This window comes from Lagenorhynchus albirostris, chromosome 2 (genome assembly GCF_949774975.1).
Source record: "Lagenorhynchus albirostris chromosome 2, mLagAlb1.1, whole genome shotgun sequence".
In the NCBI taxonomy this organism is placed as follows: Eukaryota; Metazoa; Chordata; class Mammalia; order Artiodactyla; family Delphinidae; genus Lagenorhynchus; species Lagenorhynchus albirostris.
Genome location: NC_083096.1, coordinates 79,088,512 through 79,107,618, shown reverse-complemented (window position 1 = coordinate 79,107,618; position 19,107 = coordinate 79,088,512). Strand labels below are relative to the sequence as shown.

General features: G+C 40.1%; 3 non-coding genes across 3 annotated transcripts; all 3 read left to right on the top strand.

Annotated features, from left to right (window-relative positions):
- Positions 1–8,665: 8,665 nt before the first annotated feature.
- Positions 8,666–8,737, top strand: TRNAE-CUC (transfer RNA glutamic acid (anticodon CUC)). The gene has a single exon. It is a non-coding gene; the product is annotated as a tRNA-Glu (tRNA).
- Positions 8,738–11,014: 2,277 nt separating this feature from the next.
- On the top strand, positions 11,015–11,086 carry TRNAG-UCC (transfer RNA glycine (anticodon UCC)). Its single transcript has one exon. It is a non-coding gene; the product is annotated as a tRNA-Gly (tRNA).
- A 1,878-nt stretch (positions 11,087–12,964) lies between these two features.
- TRNAK-CUU (transfer RNA lysine (anticodon CUU)) lies at positions 12,965–13,037 on the top strand. The gene has a single exon. It is a non-coding gene; the product is annotated as a tRNA-Lys (tRNA).
- The last annotated feature ends 6,070 nt before the right edge of the window (positions 13,038–19,107 follow it).

Here is a 19,107-nt window from a genome sequence, read left to right as displayed (position 1 = left end):
TTTTTATCTAGGAGATGGAAGGATTAAAGAGGGATTGGAGCTAAAATTGGTTAAAACAACAACAAAAAGTAGCAAATATGCATGTTAAGAGGGGATGTTTGCACATTTTTGTAATTGCAGAGTGGTCTTGTCTCTGTTTTATTCCAAAGTTGCAATGTGGGTCTGATAAGCTGAGAGATAATAATTGCCAACCTTGACTTCTATACTTAGCTAAAATATTATTCCAGAATCAAAAATAAGTAAAACATTTCAAACAAATTGAAACCTGAAGGAATTTACCACTAATATATCCTTGTCAAAAGAACTGTTAAAAAATAAAAGAACTTTTAAAAAGATTTACTACAGAAAGGATGATTTGAGCAAAGAAGATGGATTAGATGGGAGAAGAACTGGTAAACCAAGAAATGTGTGGCTAAATCTAAATAAATAATTACTGCATTTAAAAAACAACTGCTTCTGAAAGTAGGCATAGAGGGAACTTTCCTCAACATAATAAAGGCCATATATGACAAGCCCACAGCCAACATCATCCTCAATGGTGAAAAACTGAAAGCATTTCCACTAAGATCAGGAACAAGACAAGGTTGCCCACTCTCACCACTCTTATTCAACATAGTTTTGGAAGTTTTAGCCACAGCAATCAGAGAAGAAAAGGAAATAAAAGGAATCCAAATCGGAAAAGAAGAAGTAAAGCTGTCACTGTTTGCAGATGACATGATACTATACATAGAGAATACTAAAGATGCTACCAGAAAACCACTAGAGCTAATCAATGAATTTGGTAAAGTAGAAGGATACAAAATTAGTGCACAGAAATCTCTGGCATTCCTATATACTAATGATGAAAAATCTGAAAGTGAAATCAAGAAAACATTCCCATTTACCATTGCAACAAAAAGAATAAAATATCTTGGAATAAACCTACCTAAGGAGACAAAAGACCTGTATGCAGAAAATTATAAGACACTGATGAAAGAAATTAAAGATGATACAAATAGATGGAGAGATATACCATGTTCTTGGATTGGAAGAATCAACATTGTGAAAATGACTCTACTACCCAAAGCAATCTATAGATTCAGTGCAATCCCTATCAAACTACCACTGGCATTTTTCACAGAACTAGAACAAAAATTTTCACAATTTGTATGGAAACACAAAAGACCCCGAATAGCCAAAGCAATCTTGAGAACGAAAAATGGAGCTGGAGGAATCAGGCTCCCTGACTTCAGACTATACTACAAAGCTACAGTAATCAAGACAGTATGGTACTGGCACAAAAACAGAAATATAGATCAATGGAACAGGATAGAAAGCCCAGAGATAAACCCACGCACATATGGACACCTTATCTTTGATAAAGGTGGCAGGAATGTACAGTGGAGAAAGGACAGCCTCTTCAATAAGTGGTGCTGGGAAAACTGGACAGGTACATGTAAAACTATGAGATTAGATCACTCCCTAACACCATACACAAAAATAAGCTCAAAATGGATTAAAGACCTAAATGTAAGGCCAGAAACTATCAAACTCTTAGAGGAAAACATAGGCAGAACACTTTATGACATAAATCACAGCAAGATCCTTTCTGACCCACCTCCTAGAGAAATGGAAATAAAAACAAAAATAAACAAATGGGACCTAATGAAACTTCAAAGCTTTTGCACAGCAAGGGAAACCATAAACAAGACCAAAAGACAACCCTCAGAATGGGAGAAAATATTTGCAAATGAAGCAACTGACAAAGGATTAATCTCCAAAATTTACAAGCAGCTCACGCAGCTCAATAACAAAAAAACAAACAACCCAATCCAAAAATGGGCAGAAAACCTAAATAGACATTTCTCCAAAGAAGATATACAGACTGCCAACAAACACATGAAAGAATGCTCAACATCATTAATCATTAGAGAAATGCAAATCAAAACTACAATGAAATATCATCTCACACCAGTCAGAATGGCCATCATCAAAAAATCTAGAAACAATAAATGCTGGAGAGGGTGTGGAGAAAAGGGAACACTCTTGCACTGCTGGTGGGAATGTGAATTGGTTCAGCCACTATGGAGAACAGTATGGAGGTTCCTTAAAAAACCACAAATAGAACTACCATATGACCCAGCAATCCCACTACTGGGCATATACCCTGAGAAAACCATAATTCAAAAAGAGTCATGTACCAAAATGTTCATTGCAGCTCTATTTACAATAGCCTGGAGATGGAAACAACCTAAGTGCCCATCATCGGATGATTGGATAAAGAAGATGTGGCACATATATACAATGGAATATTACTCAGCCGTAAAAAGAAACGAAATTGAGCTATTTGTAATGAGGTGGATAGACCTAGAGTCTGTCATACAGAGTGAAGTAAGTCAGAAAGAAAAAGACAAATACCGTATGCTAACACATATATATGGAATTTAAGAAAAAAAAATGTCATGAAGAACCTAGGGGTAAGACAGGAATAAAGACACAGACCTACTGGAGAACGGACTTGAGGATACGGGGAGGGGGAAGGGTGAGCTGTGACAGGGCGGGAGAGAGGCATGGACATATATACAGTAGCAAACTTAAGGTAGATAGCTGGTGGGAAGCAGCCGCATGGCACAGGGATATCAGCTCGGTGCTTTGTGACCGCCTGAAGGGGTGGGATAGGGAGGGTGGGAGGGAGGGAGATGCAAGAGGGAGGAGATATGGGAACATGTGTATGTGTATAGCTGATTCACTTTGTTATGGAGCAGAAACTAACACACCATTGTAAAGCAATTATACCCCAATAAAGATGTTAAAATAAATAAATAAAATAAAATTACATCAGAAAAAAACAACTGCTTCTGGCAGTAAAAAAACACAATAGTAACACATAAAGCAGGAGAGGAATTGTAATTAAAGCTGTCATATTTTTTGTCAAGATTTATTGGATTTATGCTTTAATTAATTATTTTAATTAATGAATATTTAAGTATGTATTGTAAGGGTAGGTACCAAAATAATAGGAAAAAACAGTGTGTTATTTCTGAACCAAGAGGAGAAAAAGGGGAATTAAAATAACAAAATAAGACCAAAACTTGATTAATTCAAAAGAAGATAAGAAAGAGGAGGAAAAAAAGTATAAATCAAAACACCATAATAATATCATAAGCCAAATTTTAAAATCAGGTAATTCTCACTGATCTGTAGAAAATGATTTTGGAAGTGGGGGAAGAGTGGAAGCAGGGTCAGCCATTCAGAACTATGATTGTGGCCAAGGAAACAATGAGAAGTGGTCAGTCTTAGGATATATTTTGCAGGTAAAACTATAGGACTTGCTGATGCTCAGATATTGTTCTTGAGACTAATTTTTACTACTTTTGACAATGTCTATTTTTAAAGGTAGATCATTTCTCTCATGATTCTGTTCCTTATAAAGCTTTAAACTAGTCTATTTTCTCTAAATCCATGGCTTTTGATAGGAAAAGTTTCCCTTCTCTCCTAGAAGATGGTCACTAACTCATTGTTGCCCCAGGATGATTTGGAGCATGGTTCAGGTCCTTTAGATCTTTCCCATCCCATTTACAGACCTTTCTCCTTTACCCCTTTGGATTCATTTATATTGTAGTTGTAAGTTACTACATGTTCATTCAGTGTTAGGAAGCTGTAAAGAAGCTGCAACAGGAAAAGTAGTGGAATGAACCGGATAACAGCTACTAATTTGTGTACTCTTTGTGCTAGGATAAAAAACATCCCAGCTGTGGCTGAGGGTAGTGCTACCTTTGAAAGTATAGACAAGGTTAAATGATAGGAGAAACACAGCAGAGAATATTATGTTGGTTTTACAATAGGGGAGTAGTCTTAGAAATGGGTAGGGAGAATTGTCATGTGACACAGTAAAGCAGACCAACCTGGACAAGGGTAACCATAGTAATGAAAGTAGTTTAAATAATAGCATTGCTGAATATCTGCTGGTGCCATATGCTATGCTGAGTGATCTGCATGATAATATTTCTAATCCTTACAACAACCCTGAAAGGTAGATTTTATTCCCATTTTACAGATATGGAAGCTGAAGTTCAAAGGACCATCTTGCCCAAGGTTTACCTAATTCAAGCCCAGATTTACCTGACTCAGGTGCCAATACTCTTTGCATTATAATGTCTTTTATAGGTTCAACGGTGGCTGAGTTTAAAGGATGAAAAGGAAAACAGAAAAGATACAGATTTAGACAGGGATGTGAGAGACAGTATTGGCAGAACAGAAAGAACAATCCCTAGATCTTCAAATTAGAATGCTGGCTCGGAGAATGGGCCTATCATTAGTAAATAATAAGAATAGAGACAGGCTGGCATCCAGCTTTTATATACCTAAGGAGTTCAACAAAATTTGTGTTTTGACTCATTTAAACTATGTTACAACCCTTAACTTATAGCAGTATGCTAAAAAAAAAAGAAGATAACATTTGATAGCCTCTTTATTTTGTGTCAAATGAAAAAACAAAACAAAAAAACAAACAAGGAAACAAGATACTTTTTTTGTGTTTTTTTTTTTTTTTTTTTTTTTTTTGCGGTATATGGGCCTCTTACTGCTGCGGTCTCTCCCGCCGCACAGGCTCCGGACACGCAGGCCCAGCCGCCCCGCCACATGCCGGATGTGGGATTCTCCTGGACCGGGGCACGAACCCGCGCCCCCCGTATCGGCAGGCAGACTCCCAACCACTGCGCCACCAGTGAAGCCCACAAGATACTTTTTCAAATTCATTTCAGATAAAGCCAGTGATGGTTATGGTGTTCAGTTGTTATGGGTATAAGGGCCTACTTGATAAATTCACCTTGTAGTAAAAGTTTGCGGGACTTCCCGCAAGGGAAGGAGGCGCGGTGGTTGAGAATCTGCCTGTCAGTGCGAGGGGACATGAGTTTGATGCCTGGTGCGCGAGGGTCCCACGTGCCACGGAGCAGCTGGGCCGGTGTGCCACAACTACTGAGCCTGCGTGCTGCAACAACTGAAGCCTGGCTTATTTCATTTAGCATAATGTTTTCGAGGTTCATCCAACTTGTAGCACGTCAGTACTTCTTTGTTATGTCCAAATAATATGCCATTGTATGTATATACCACAGTTTTTTTTATCCATTCATTCATCCATGGACATTTGGGTTGTTTATAACTTTGGGCTATTATGAATATCATGCTGCTATGAGTATGCACGTACAAGTATTTGTATGAGTACCTGCTTTTAGTTCTTTGGGATCTACCTAGAGTGAAATTACTGGACTGTGTTCTATGTTTAACATATTGAGGAGCCTCCAAACTGTGTTCCACAGCAGCTGCAACATTTTACATTCCTGCCACCAGTGTATTAGGGTTTCAATTTCACCTCATCCTCACCACACTTGTTATTTTCCATTTTTAAAAATTACAGCCATTCTGGAAAGTGTGAAGGGGTATCTTACTGTGGTATTGATTTGCATTTCCCTAATGACTAATGGCATTGAACATCTTTCCATGTGCTTGCTGACCATTTAGATATCTTCTTTGGAGAAATTCTATTCAAATCTCTTGCTCACTTTTTAATTGAGTTGTTTGTCTTTTTTGTTGTTGAGTGGTAGCCCCTTCATTCTTTTTTTTTTTTTTTTTGCGGTATGCGGGCCTCTCACTGTTGTGGCTTCTCCCGTCACGGAGCACAGGCTCAGCGGCCATGGCTCACGGGCCCAGCCGCTCCGCGGCATGTGGGATCTTCCCGGACCGGGGCACGAACCCGTGTCCCCTGCATCGGCAGGCGGACTCTCAACCACTGCGCCACCAGGGAAGCCCGCCCCTTCATTCTTAAAGGATATTTTTGCTGGATATAGGAATCTGGGTTGACAGTCTTCTTTCAGTGCTTGAAAAATTTGTACCACTTCTCTGGCCTCCATGGTCTCTGATGAGAAATGTGCTGTCATTCAAATTGTTTATCCATGGTATGTAAGGTGTCATTTTTCACGGATTTCAAGATTTTTTTTCTTTGTTTTTAGTTTTCTGCAATTTGACTATGATGTGTCTTGGCATGAATTTGTTTGGGTTTATCTTCTTTGGGGTTTGCTCAGCTTCTTGAATCTGTAGGTTTATCATCTGCTAAATTTGGGGAGTTTTACTCATTATTTCTTTTAGTACGTTTTTCAGTCCTGTTCTTTTTCTCTTCTTCTGGGAATCTGATGACACAAATGTTAGATCTTTTGTTATAATCCCACAAGTCCGTGTGACTCTGTCCTTTTTTTTTTTTCATTCTATTTTCTCTGTTGTTCAGATTGAGTAATTTCCATTGTTTTATCTTTCAAGTCACTGATTCTTTCCTCTGTCCCCTCCACTCTGCTGTTGAGCCCATCCATTGAGGGGTTTTGTTGTTATTGTATTTTTTAGTTACAAAATTTCCATTCAGTTCTTCTATTTCTTTGCTGAAACTTTTCTTTGCTGGGACTTTCTATTTTTTTGTTTGTTTCAAGTATCTTCATAGTTGCTTGTTGAAACATTTTTATGATGACTGTTTTAAAATCTTTGTCAGATAATTCTACCGCGTTGATCATCTAGGTATTGTCTGTTTTCATTCAGTTCAAGATCTTTCTCATTCTTGATATGATGAGTGCTTTTTTATTAAAGCCTGGACATTTGGGACTCTGGATCATATTTAAACCTTCTGTTTCAGTTGGCTTCTTCTGATACTAATCAAGTAGAGGAAGTGGGAGTAAGGTACCTTGTTACAGCCAGGTAGGTGTAGGAATCCAGGTTCCCCACTTAGTCTCCATTAACACCTGAGAAGAGGGGCTCCTCATTACTGATGGGCAGGGGTAGGAGTTCCACCTTCCCATATGGCCTCCACTGATACTGGGAAATAGGAATAACCTTGCTATCACCAGGTGTTGGTGAAAGTACGATTCTCTACCATGTTTCCTCTGATACCAATCCAGCAGTGAAGAGGAGGACCACTTCTTTACTGGCCTGCTGAGAGGAAGTCTAGGTACCCCATATACCTAGACTTTACTAGGTATGGGTAGAAGTGAGCCACAATTCTTTCTGTGGCATTTGGCTGGAAGTAGAGCAGTTATTATCTAAAAGTTTTCTATTTTGCTAGGCTACCTCTTCCCTGGTCCTTTGGCTAGAGAGAGCAGGTTTTGTTGTTGTTAATACTATTGATACTTCCTAGTTTCCCATGATACCGAAAATTACCGGCAGGTGGCAGAATAGCTGATGAAAATGGACTGTTCACCAAAACATAAGAAGGCTGATTTCCTTTGTGACATAGGGAAATAAAATCTATTACCTTGCACCCACCCTGGATACAATCCCAAGATTTTGTTCTGAGGGTTAGATACTCTTTATCAGCCTTTGAGTACAGGTAGCTGCCCAGTGGGAATAGAGCTGGAGTAAAAGGAATGGGCTTTGTTAGGCTCCTTGGTGACATATGACACCAGGATTACTTGGGTTTTGTGAAAATAAATGTCTAGCATTTAGTTACTCTTCTCCCTAGGAAGGTGGAGATTGGATGACTGGAGAATTAATACTTTCTTTAAACAACACTGATACTTTGAAAGCGCAACAAAACCCCCAGAAACACCCCATATCCTATCACTCATTTTTTCTATCAGGCCCTGCTGATATGTACACATATATGATTCAATTTTTTAATTCTCGTTTTCACTTATTGTCAAAGGTGTTTTCTGATGTTAGTGCATGGGGGTGGCTTTTTAAAATTTATATTTGAACTCATGTGCAAAGAATTAATCACACTGCAGTCATCTGACCAAAAAAGGTCTGAGGGGAGGCTTTTGATTGTTTGTTTCATTTTTGGTTTTCTCAAATTTTTATTTTGAAAAATTTCAAACCTACAGAGAAGTTAAAAGAATAAAATATTGAACATTCAATTACCCTTCACCTAGATTCATTGTTAACATTTTGCCATATTTGCTTTCTTTTCTGTCTCATATAAAGCTTATTTGCAGACATTGATAGGTATGGCTTTCAAGGTTCCTTTAGTCTAGGTATGCACCCTAGTTTTCTTTTCTTTCTCCTCACTTCCTCTCTTCCTTCTTCATATTTGAAAATTTTGAAGCTCCAAAACTCTTTCTCTTAGTTTCCCACCAGCGAGCTGTGCTCAGATCCTGCTGACCACCAAGCACCCGTAGGCTGAGTCACTTTCACTTGTCTGTAATATTCGTTTTGGCCAACAGAGTTCGGCTTAAATTCACACGAGATGGAAAAAAAAAAAAAAAGCTGCTATAGGACCAGGATCTCCTAGAGTTGCTTACACGACAACCTTTATATTCCTTAAGGAAAAGTTCCTAGTCAATTTGGCAAAGCCCAGTTGGAGACCTCTACTTTTCTGCTGATCCCAATTCAGGAAATCACTGCAACTACAGGAAGCTGAGAGTTTCCTATTTGTCCGTCTATCTTTTCTCCAGACATTTGTCTCTGGTCTTGGGAACTGCGATCGTGTGTACACGATCCTCCCTCAGCTCTGGGAACCATGCAGAGGAGTTCTCTCAAGGGTTTTCTACTCCAAAAAAGAAATACGAGGAAAAGGTAGCTTTGACGTGGGGAAGGCCCAGTAGTCAAGAATCTCAAAATCTAGGTGGTTGAAACAATATGTGTCACAAAAAGGGTGGAGACACACGTTGAATTAGCCTCATACATTCTCTGTCGCAAAGCTTTTCCACATTCCCTGGTGGTCTAGTGGTTAGGATTCGGCGCTCTCACCGCCGCGGCCCGGGTTCGATTCCCGGTCAGGGAAAGAGTGTTTTTTCCTACCTACACAATACTTTGTGTTCGTTTTTCTTCCTACAAAATACTTTTAATGACAGTTCCTATAGAACACTTTTAATGATTAATTTTGTTTCTTCTACTCAGTTGCCACATGGCTGACCTTAGCTGAAATACAGGAAATGCAGGAAAACATAAAGAAAAAATCGTTTACCATTCTACCAACCATCGGTAGCTATTATCCAGTTTTTGAAACAGAAAATGGAATAATGCTGTACATACTATTTAATTATCAGCTTTTTTTAAACATCTTTATTAGAGTATAATTGCCTTACAATGGTGTGTTAGTTTCTGCTTTATAACAAAGTGAATCAGTTATACATATACATATGTCCCCATATCTCTTCCCTCTTGCGTCTCCCTCCCTCCCACCCTCCCTATCCCACCCCTCTAGGTGGTCACAAAGCACCGAGCTGATCTCCTTGTGCTATGCGGCTGCTTCCCACTAGCTACCTATTTTACATTTTTACCAGCTATTTTTAAAGTTAATATATTTCTAACACTTTCCAGTAGAAATAAATACACTTCAGCAACATGATATTTTCTTTCAATTTAATTATTTAATTTTTGTAAAGGTAATATATTTACATGGTTTAGGATTCAAATATCCAAAAAGGCATAACTGATAAACCTACTTTTCACCTCGGCCATCTAGTTTTCTTCTAATAAGGCAGCCAGTAGTAAGTTTCATAACTATATTGTAATATAAGTATGTTGTAAATATAAAATATAAATAGATTGTAAATACAAGTACATGCACACATACGTATATATTTCAGTATGTTCCCCTCGCTCGCACAAATGATAGCAATCTATACACACTTTTCTGAACTTTGCCTTTTTCACTTAATTTTAGAAATAGTTGCAGATTACACATGAAGAGCTTCCTCATTCTTTTCTATGGCACATAGTATTCCATTATATTGATATTCCATAATTAATCAAACCAGCTTCCTATTGATGACACTTTGGTTATTCTAATCCTTTGCGGCCATAAAAATAATCTTCTACATATGTTATTTTGTACGTGTGTAGAATAAATGTCCAAGAATTAAAATGTTGGTTCAAAAGATATGTGCATTTGTGGATGGGTAGTGCCAATATGCCCTCCTTAGAGGTCCTGCCAATTTATACTCCCACCAGCAATGTACAATATAAAAAAAAAATGTGGGTTTTCATCAAAATGGATTTCATCAATCGTATTTCTGGACTTTTAGGTTTTTCCTCCCTAAAATTTTGGTTTTACAAATAACACTTTGATGAACATCTGTGTGAATACATCTTTGTATATCCTTAGGGACTGCTTTAGGATAAATTCATAGAAGTGGAATTACCACTTCATATCATATATTAGATGGGTTAAATAATTAAATATAAGAATTGAAACAATAAAAAAATCGGTGGATAATTATCTTATTGGGCTTTTTCAAGGTAAAAGCAAACACAGAAATCATAAAGGATAAAACTGATAGGTTAGACTACATAAAAACAGAAAACTGCCCATCTGAAAATCCTATAAATAATAATATAAGACAAATGCCAAACTAATATGTAAGTAATATAACATAAATTACCCAATAGCAAAAATCGACAAAGCGTATGATTTAGTAAGTCCCAAACTAATACAAATAATTAGTAAGTTTATGAAAAATGATCAACCTCAATAGTAATACAATAAATGCAAGTTAAAATGAGACTCCAAATTTTTATGTTGCACTTTCGTAAAGATAAAAAGAATGATATCTAGTTGCCTGAGGTAATTTGGTAATACTCATTGAAAAGTGAAAATTGGTGATATCGCTCCACACAGCAATTTGGCAATATGTATTCAAAGCTTTAAAATGTGGGTTATCTTTTCAATGGCAACTTTACCTTTATGCATTCGTGCTGAGGAAGTACTCTCAAATGCGTAACGATATGTGTACAGAGATAACACTCACATTAAGGCCTTAACTCGTCCACTTGATTTCAGAGGCAACTCGTCCACTTGATTTCAGAGGCTCCCTTCAAAAGACAATAAACTAGAATTAATGATTTTCCTTCCCTAAACCTCTGAAACGACTAGAAAAACTACCACAACATTATCAATATAATCATAGGTAAAATCCTAGAGGTCTTTTTTTCCTCTTCGTCCTTTGGCTTTGTGTTGAATAGTTCTCTTAGCACGAATCCCTAAATATGAAAGACTTTGGTTGGAGCAAACCATGACGAACTAGTAATAAGGATACAAACAAAGACTTTCTCGTGTGCGTTGGTGGTATAGTGGTGAGCATAGCTGCTTTCCAAGCAGTTGACCCGGGTTCGATTCCCGGCCAACGCACTACTGATCTCTTCTTTTCTCCGGAAGCTCGAGTAGAGCAAATAGGGGGATAAAGAAAAACCTTTGACCACCCATCCGTCCTCAAACTCTGAACCTTCTGGGAGACTCTACCGTGAGCGAACCTCCAGACTTCATGCAGCTACCAAGGCAAGCCCATTTGCTGCGTTTGGCCTCTTGCTTCGCACCAGTTCACGATAAATCTCCTTTTGGGGGTCTTTAGGGAATGTCAGAAATGGAGGCTGATCGGATATGTTTTTCTGAATACTCGGAGGCGACTTAGATTTACTAAAGAGTCAGAATAAGGAAGTCAGCCCAAGACTCCGAAGTTCCTGAGAGAGCGCGCCAAGGAGCAGTGAGGGAAGCAAGAAAAGTAATAAAGGGGGACCTCACGCCGTTTAGCAGCTCACCAGCTTCGCTTCTCTGCCGGTTCCAACATTCGCAGGGTACAAGGTGGAGATGTAAATAGGAAAATCCTCGGGTTGCCTAGTGGGGACGGCTTGATTATTTGGAGGGGAAAGAGAGAAGTGGCTTGTGGCGGGCGACTGGGGACGCGGTCCCTGAGCTGCAGGCGACACTCTCAGACCTCGTCGGGACTGGGTGCGCCGCCGTCCAGCGGAGGGGGTGATGATGGCGCGGGCACGGCGGGATTCTGAGACCCAGATTCGGGTGTCAGGGCTTCGAGGTTATGGGTGGAAACGTTTGGGATTTTAACCTAGGCGAATCACACGAACTAAGCAAAGAAAGCTGCAGCACCACTTAGACAATCCTGTTTGTAAAGACATTAAATCCAACCGCAGTGCGCCGCCTTGGAGGTGGCGCGCCGTGATCGTATAGTGGTTAGTACTCTGCGTTGTGGCCGCAGCAACCTCGGTTCGAATCCGAGCCACGGCAAATGATTGTAGTTCACCTTGGTGGCCTCCCTTTTTGGAACCCTTTAAAGGTTAAAAAAAGCTTGTAATACGTCTCTGCTCAAGGCTGCATCGCAGAAGTGCAGTCTACGAATTAGATAAATAACTGTCTCCACTCAGCTCCCTTTGCGGCTCTCCCACCTAAGCGAATCTAACCAGCCCTGGCAAAGCTGCTACAGGGCGGTGTGGAGCGCCTCGGAGCAGCAAGCAAGGCCTACCTTCACCTGAGCAGAGGATAGAGCCCTTCGCTGGTGACTCTGGAACTCAGCGCCTCTTCCAGAGGTTGAAGAAATGAACGTTTTGGAGAGTGCAGTGAAATCTCCCGCGAGCGCCCACGCCTGAGGCTCTAAATCCCATCCGACTTTAAATCTCAGCGGGACCTTCAGGTCCCACAAAATTTTAGTATTTAAAAACAAAATCGTGCCCCCAAATGAATAGTCAATTGGACCTAACTTCGACTGACGCGTCCTTCAGCCTCACCCCCACCCCATGCCCTGGTGGTCACGGTTTGGGGGGGAAACGGTTTCGGACCGAGAAGAAGGAAGAACGAGGCTGCAGCACCAAGGTCCCGGGAGCACAAGTCCCCGCGCCCCCTCTACTACTCGCGGCAGTTTGCGCCTCTCATCCCCATTCCCTCGCGCTTTTTCGCCTCCTCTTCTGGATTCCGGGTCCTAGAAACCGGGTTCTCCAAAAGAATTTGCTGTCCAAAAGGTCTCAAGACCTGTCTAAAAGGAATTTGAAGAAATGTCGAAGTTTCAGGACTAGTGATTCCCGCGCCCTCTGCAAGCTCTTCTAGCCCCGTGCAATCCCATCACTCTAGAAGCCTGGAGTTTCTCGGTGACAAAAGCTAGTGCTGCGTTTAAAATCCTGGAGCCAGAGAACTCTTTCAAACTAAGCTGTGTATATCTTTGACCGTGCAAGCTGTCCCTCAAAAGAAATTATATTCCTGTAAGAAGGTTTGTGAAGCAGCGCCCGGCTAGCTCAGTCGGTAGAGCATGAGACTCTTAATCTCAGGGTCGTGGGTTCGAGCCCCACGTTGGGCGGTACTTGTTTTTCCCCGCCTACCTCTGTTTTATTGAATCTTCTCTTGTTAGCTACCAACTGAACCAGCAGCTTCTAAATAGCCATTGTGGTCACTGTTGTTTTAAACTTCGGTAAATTGTTCCAGAAACCGCCTCTACTCGCCCCAAATCTAGCGAAGAAGAGGAATCCGAGCTACCGATTCCAGCATCTCAGGTTGAGATCAGGGGTCACAGATCTACAGCCGCCCGAACCCAGGCTCCTCCGAGGAGGCTCCTCCTCCTCCCCGCGGGGCTCCCCCTTCGTCCTGCCTCGACTCTGCTCCACTGAGAAGACATCTTAGGACATGACCAAAAGGAAACACTTTCGTTCTCTTCTCGTCTGCGGGAAATTTTGGATGAAGTGTTGAAGGGCCTTCTTAAGTAGTTAAAATGTTCTCCATTAGGTGCTAAGGAGCGTGCCTTTGCTTTTTAGGTTTTGAAACGTTCATCAGCCTCAAAGGGCTGTAAAATACAACTAGTTTAGGAAGATCTCGAAACGAAAAAGAGGAGAGGCCGCTGGAAATGGAGCTGAGGAGGAGGGACGCGGAAGAGCGAAGAAAGGGGCAAGTACGATAGGAAGGGGAGGGAGGAGCAAGGACGACGGCCCGGAGCTGGCAAGTGGAGAGATTGCAGCGGTCTCGTCAGATGCATGTAAGCGGACTCTCTGGAGCGCTGCGCCCAAGCGTTCCGAGTTAGCTATTGATCGACCGGAGAACTCTGTTCTACCCCGAAGGCCTGAAGTTGTTTGTCTGATATTTGTTCCTGCTAAATCTCTCATTCAGTGTTGGGATGAGTGGTGTGAGTAAAGTGGGTTTTCAAAGTGAGTGGAAGCAGAGTTTGTCCCCAGTCATCAGGCTTCTCCACCACAACGCGGACACTCGCTTTTAACTCCTCATACAGGTCTTTCCCACATCTCCCTAAGGATCATTTACCAGTCATACTTTTTTTTTTTAAGTTTGTAAATGTGCTTTAATCTCCTTTATATATCCCGCCAACCATCTCCAAAATCATCAAAACACTAGCCGATTATTCTCAAGGTGTTGTGCCGGGACAAACATCACCAGCATCATCTGGAAACTTTTGAGAAACGCAAATTCTCAAGCCCTACCTCAGACCTACAGATTCAGAAACTCTGGAGGTGGGCCCAACAATCTGAGACTTAAGCTCTCCAGGTGATTTGGATAAATGCTCGAGTTCAGGAACCACTGCATTAAGGCAACTTCCTTTCCTATCAACCAAGATGTACCATGTTCTTGGGTAGGAGACTCAACGTCATAAAGATAACACCTCTCTTTAACTTGGTGTCTGAATTTAACATAGTTTTCATTAAAATATCAAAAATATTTTTCTTTTTTATTCAAACTGGACAATATAATTCTAAAGTTTAAATGGAAAAATAAGCAGTAATACTCAGGAAATTCTTTTTTTAAAAGAACAATAAGGAAGGATTAACCCTATGAAATATTAAAATGCCATAAATTATAATGATTAAAGCAGTAAAATATCGTGTATGGGTAAACAACAATTAATGGGACAGCACAGAGTCCAGAAATGGACCAAAATACATGAAGAAATGTAATACATTAGAAAGAGGGACTCAAATCAATAATTCTAATGACCAATTTTTTAATAACTAGGTAACTGTCAACAGAAGGGCTGTGACAAAATAATGGGAAAAAATAATGGTCAATGAATATCATACCCTTTACATAAGGGTAAATTCCAAATTGATCAAAGATTTAAATAATAATGAAAAGGAACATAAAAGTTCTTGTAGAAGCATGAAACAATTATTTTATTATCTTGGGGTGTGTGTGGAAAAGCCTGTTCTAACTATGACACAAACTCAGAAGTCCTGAGAGAAAATATTGATGAGTTTGACTATATAAACCAAATGGAATCTGCATAAGCAAAGTCCAAAGACAAATGACAATTTGGGGAAGTATTTGCAACTCACATTGTGTTAAAAATCCTCCATTTTGAGTTAATGCTTTGGCATATCAACATCCTTCTCACAGCCCTAATTGTGAATGCACACTCAAAAACAGCTGAAACACCCTGATAAGCAACCCAACCCCTGGACTCTAACTTTCCCCTCCTCCATCCTCTTCTCCCGGCCCCGCCCCCCTTCCTCCTCCTCTTTCCTTCCTCTCTTTCCCCAACTTGGTTTGCTTTCCTTAGACCCCACTCAGGACCCCAGTGAAGGCTTTGGCCCACAGGTCCTGGCTCTCACTGCTCCCCACCTGTTCAATTGAACACACTGCCAGTTGGACTCCTGTGTGGCCCTGCGCACGCCCGCGGTGACCCCCTCTGGGACCTGTGAGCATAATAAACTTCTCTTCTGGTTCTCTTCCCTTCCTGTGGAGGCACCAAATTTACCATACCATACTAGACATCTACATTCTTAGAACATACATCATGTACAAAAGGCTAATTTCCCTAATATTTACAGAACTATAAGCCAATAAGAAGTAAACCAATAACCCAATAAAAAGTAGCAAACATATAAAGAATAGAAAATATAAAAGGCTATTGCCCATATGAAAAGATACTTAACATTCAACATTACTATTAATGAAAGTAGTGCAATTTAAAACTAAGTTGAGATAATATTTTCAACTATAATATGGTAAATTTTTTAAAGTTTAATATGTTGGAGAGTTAATAAATATTGTTGAAGAGAGGGTAAATTGGTTTAAGTTCTACAGGGTGTTTTGAACAATATCTATCAAAAATTTAAACTTTTTTTTAACTTCAGTAATCCACATTTAGAAGTTTATCCTACAATATTCCTATACTTATGTGAAATTAAGTGTATACAAAGTTATTCACGGAGCACTTTTTATTACGCAAAAGATTGTAAACTCTCTAAATGTCCATCAGTTTTGGGGGTGACTAAATAAATGACAGTACAACCATACAATGAAATATAGTTCAGCTAGCTGTAAAAAAGAATAAGGAAGCTCTTGAGGGGAGATTTATAGAAATTGGTTATAATTCAGTAATAAATACATGGAAAACTAAACAAATGGAAAAGTAACATAATTGTTACTGCCAAGGGAAGATTATATTCAAAAAGTGATCATGTTAAATTATGTGGCTTCTCTGTTAATAGTTTATATATTAAAAATAATAATCATTGATCTCATCAAAATTAAGATATAAGTATATTGATGTATTAGGGTTCCCCAGAAAAACAGAACCAATAGAAGATACACATGTATGTATATAGAGATTTAGTTTAAGGAATGGACTCATGTTGTTGTGGAGGTTGGTAAATCTAAAATCTTCAGGGTAGGCCAACAGGCTGGATAGCCAGGGAAGAACAGATATTGTAACTCTAATCTGAAAGCAGGGTCTGGAGGCAGAACTCCCCCTTCCTCTGGGGACCTCAGTCTTTTTCTCTTAAGGCCTTCAATGGATTGGATGAGGCCTACTCACATTATGGAGGGTAATCTGCTTTACTCGGAGTCCACTGATTTAAATGCTAATCTCATCTAAAAAATACCTTCCCAGAAACATCTAGACTGATGTTTGACCAAATATCTGGGTACCATGGCCTAGCCAGGTTGACACATAAAATTAGCCATCACAATTGGGAAGATGGAGGAGTGGGAAAAGTGTGTGTGTGTGTGTGAAGTGGTAAGTGTAGGGGGAGTCCGGAAAAGAGAGATAAAGTGCCTAAAACTAGAAAATCAAGAATTAACAATATATTTTTTTTTTCCAGTATGCGGGCCTCTCACTGTTGTGGCCTCTCCCATTGTGGACCACAGGCTCTGGACGTGCAAGTTCAGGGGCCATGGCTCACGGGCCCAGCCGCTCGGCGGCATGTGGGATCTTCCCAGACTGGGGCACGAACCCGTGTCCCCTGCAGCGGCAGGCGGACTCTCAACCACTGCGCCACCAGGGAAGCCCAAGAATTAACAATATTTGTCTACAGAGACAGAGGTGAATAACAAATCACTGATTAAAAGAATTTAAAGAAATTACTTCTAGGGAGTAGGAAATGGGGAGAGTTTCAGGGGCCTGTTGGTTTTCATTACCGAGTTTATGAGTTTGACTCTCTAAACTATGTGCATATATAAGCTTGATAAAAATAAATACTAAATAAAAAAGGCTTTTTCTATGTTGTAGTTTTTCAAGTATTTTACCAAACTATTGTCTTTTGAATTTTGTAGGGGAATGGCTCAGCTGTGGCACCCAGGTGACCTTGTATGTATTTCCACAGGCCACACCAGCCAAGGCTTGAACTAAAACTATTCTGAATCTTACCACAAGGCAGAGCACCTTGTGATTGTCCCAAAGCAAGAGAGGATGGGAGGGTTGTGAAGAGTGCCAGGAGACAGCTTCCATTCCCCTCCCTGTCTACCCTGGGACAGTTTCTCATTGCCCTTCAGGTTCTAATCACATATGAGGCATTCTGCTCACCTCCTTATCCCTTCCCTGGGGACAGCTGCAGACTGCAAAACTACTTAGCTGCAGTCTAGAATTGGCTTCTCAATAACAGGTATCCCCACAACTTGCATTGTAGTCACTGACCCCTTTTGTTTCAGTGTCATCCCTTTGGATGTGTGGGTTGAAGGCCCAGGAAGTCTATACCTTCAACTACTCTTCCTTTTGCTGTCTATGTAAGTAATAAACTTTCTGAATCTAAAAGTGACTTGTTATAGCTTTACAAGCTGAATCACTCAGGCCTTGGCTTTGCCAGATGTTGAGTGCTTGCTTGATTGATTTTTTGTTAAACAAATTCTTAAACTTTTTATGTAGCTAAATGTATTAAACTTTTTCCTTAGGGATTTTGAGTTTTGTCATGCTTAGAAAGGATTTTCCCTACAAGACTAAAAATTTTTTGAAAATTTTTTGGGGTATTTTTTGAAGGAAGAAAGGTGTAATTATTCTGCTTATGAGCTGAACAGAGATGCAATGAGCTCCCAGATAACTTTGTGGCACATTCCCCGAGGCTCTCTGAAACCCAGACCTGCTGAGGATTGAGAGGGTTTCCTGGGACCTCCCAACTCAGGAACCCTGGGCTCTAAGAGGGGGATGTAGCCACTAAACAGATGGTGCAACATCCCAGGCCTAGCAACAGTGGAGAGCAATTACTAGACCTGATTGGGCAAGGGGAGAGAGCTGTTCCTGGAACCTGGGAAAGTGATAGTTGTAGGTAAGGCTGTAACTGTAGTAGAGTGCCACTAAACAATAACTGTGGTCTTGGGGGGTGGCGGAGAACACAGCTACTGCCAACCTGCAGGAAATAATTACCCTGACCTCATATTCCTCCTACACTCCCATTCCCAGTCAGTGAATCCCATTGGCTGTAGCCAGCAAGAAGTCGGTGGGTAGAGGAGCCCTTTTGCACAGTTCAAAAAGATTAACTTTCTGGGGCATATAATAGGGTGGAAAATGTTGAGAATGTATCTGGAGGGACAAATGCAAAATACTCAGCAATTTTCATTCTTGTGATTAAAAAAAAAATCCCATATACTCCCTCTCCTCCACCCACACTGCTTCCCCTGTTATTAACATCTTGCATTGGTGTGGTACATTTGTTACAATTGATGAACCAATATTGATTCATTATTATTAACTAAAGTGCATAGTTTCCATTAGGGTTCATGCTTTGTGTTGCATAGTTCTATTCCTGAGATTTTAATTGTGAAAGCATCTCATTATGAGGTGAGTTTTAGTGTCAACTAGGTTTTTCAAAAAAGGTTTTGTATTTCCTGAATTCTTTCATTTATTTGACATCTGTTTGTTGTCTTTAGACCTGTATGATATCTGGACTGGAGATATGTATGTATGTATTTGATTCCATCTTTTTTCCCTCTGATCATTATAAACCCTAGGTTAAATTTTCTTCCAATCATTGTTTGTCAGAACCTTATTTTCTTGTCAGAGCTTTCCAACTTCATTAAAGCAAAGTTCTATAACTGGTATATGTTTTTCATACCATAGCTAGAGTCTCTTTTCCACAAAAATGCTGGTAATGTGAATGAAATTTCAAAATGCAGGGGTTTTAGTTTCTTTCTTTTCGTTTTTGTTTGTTGGATTA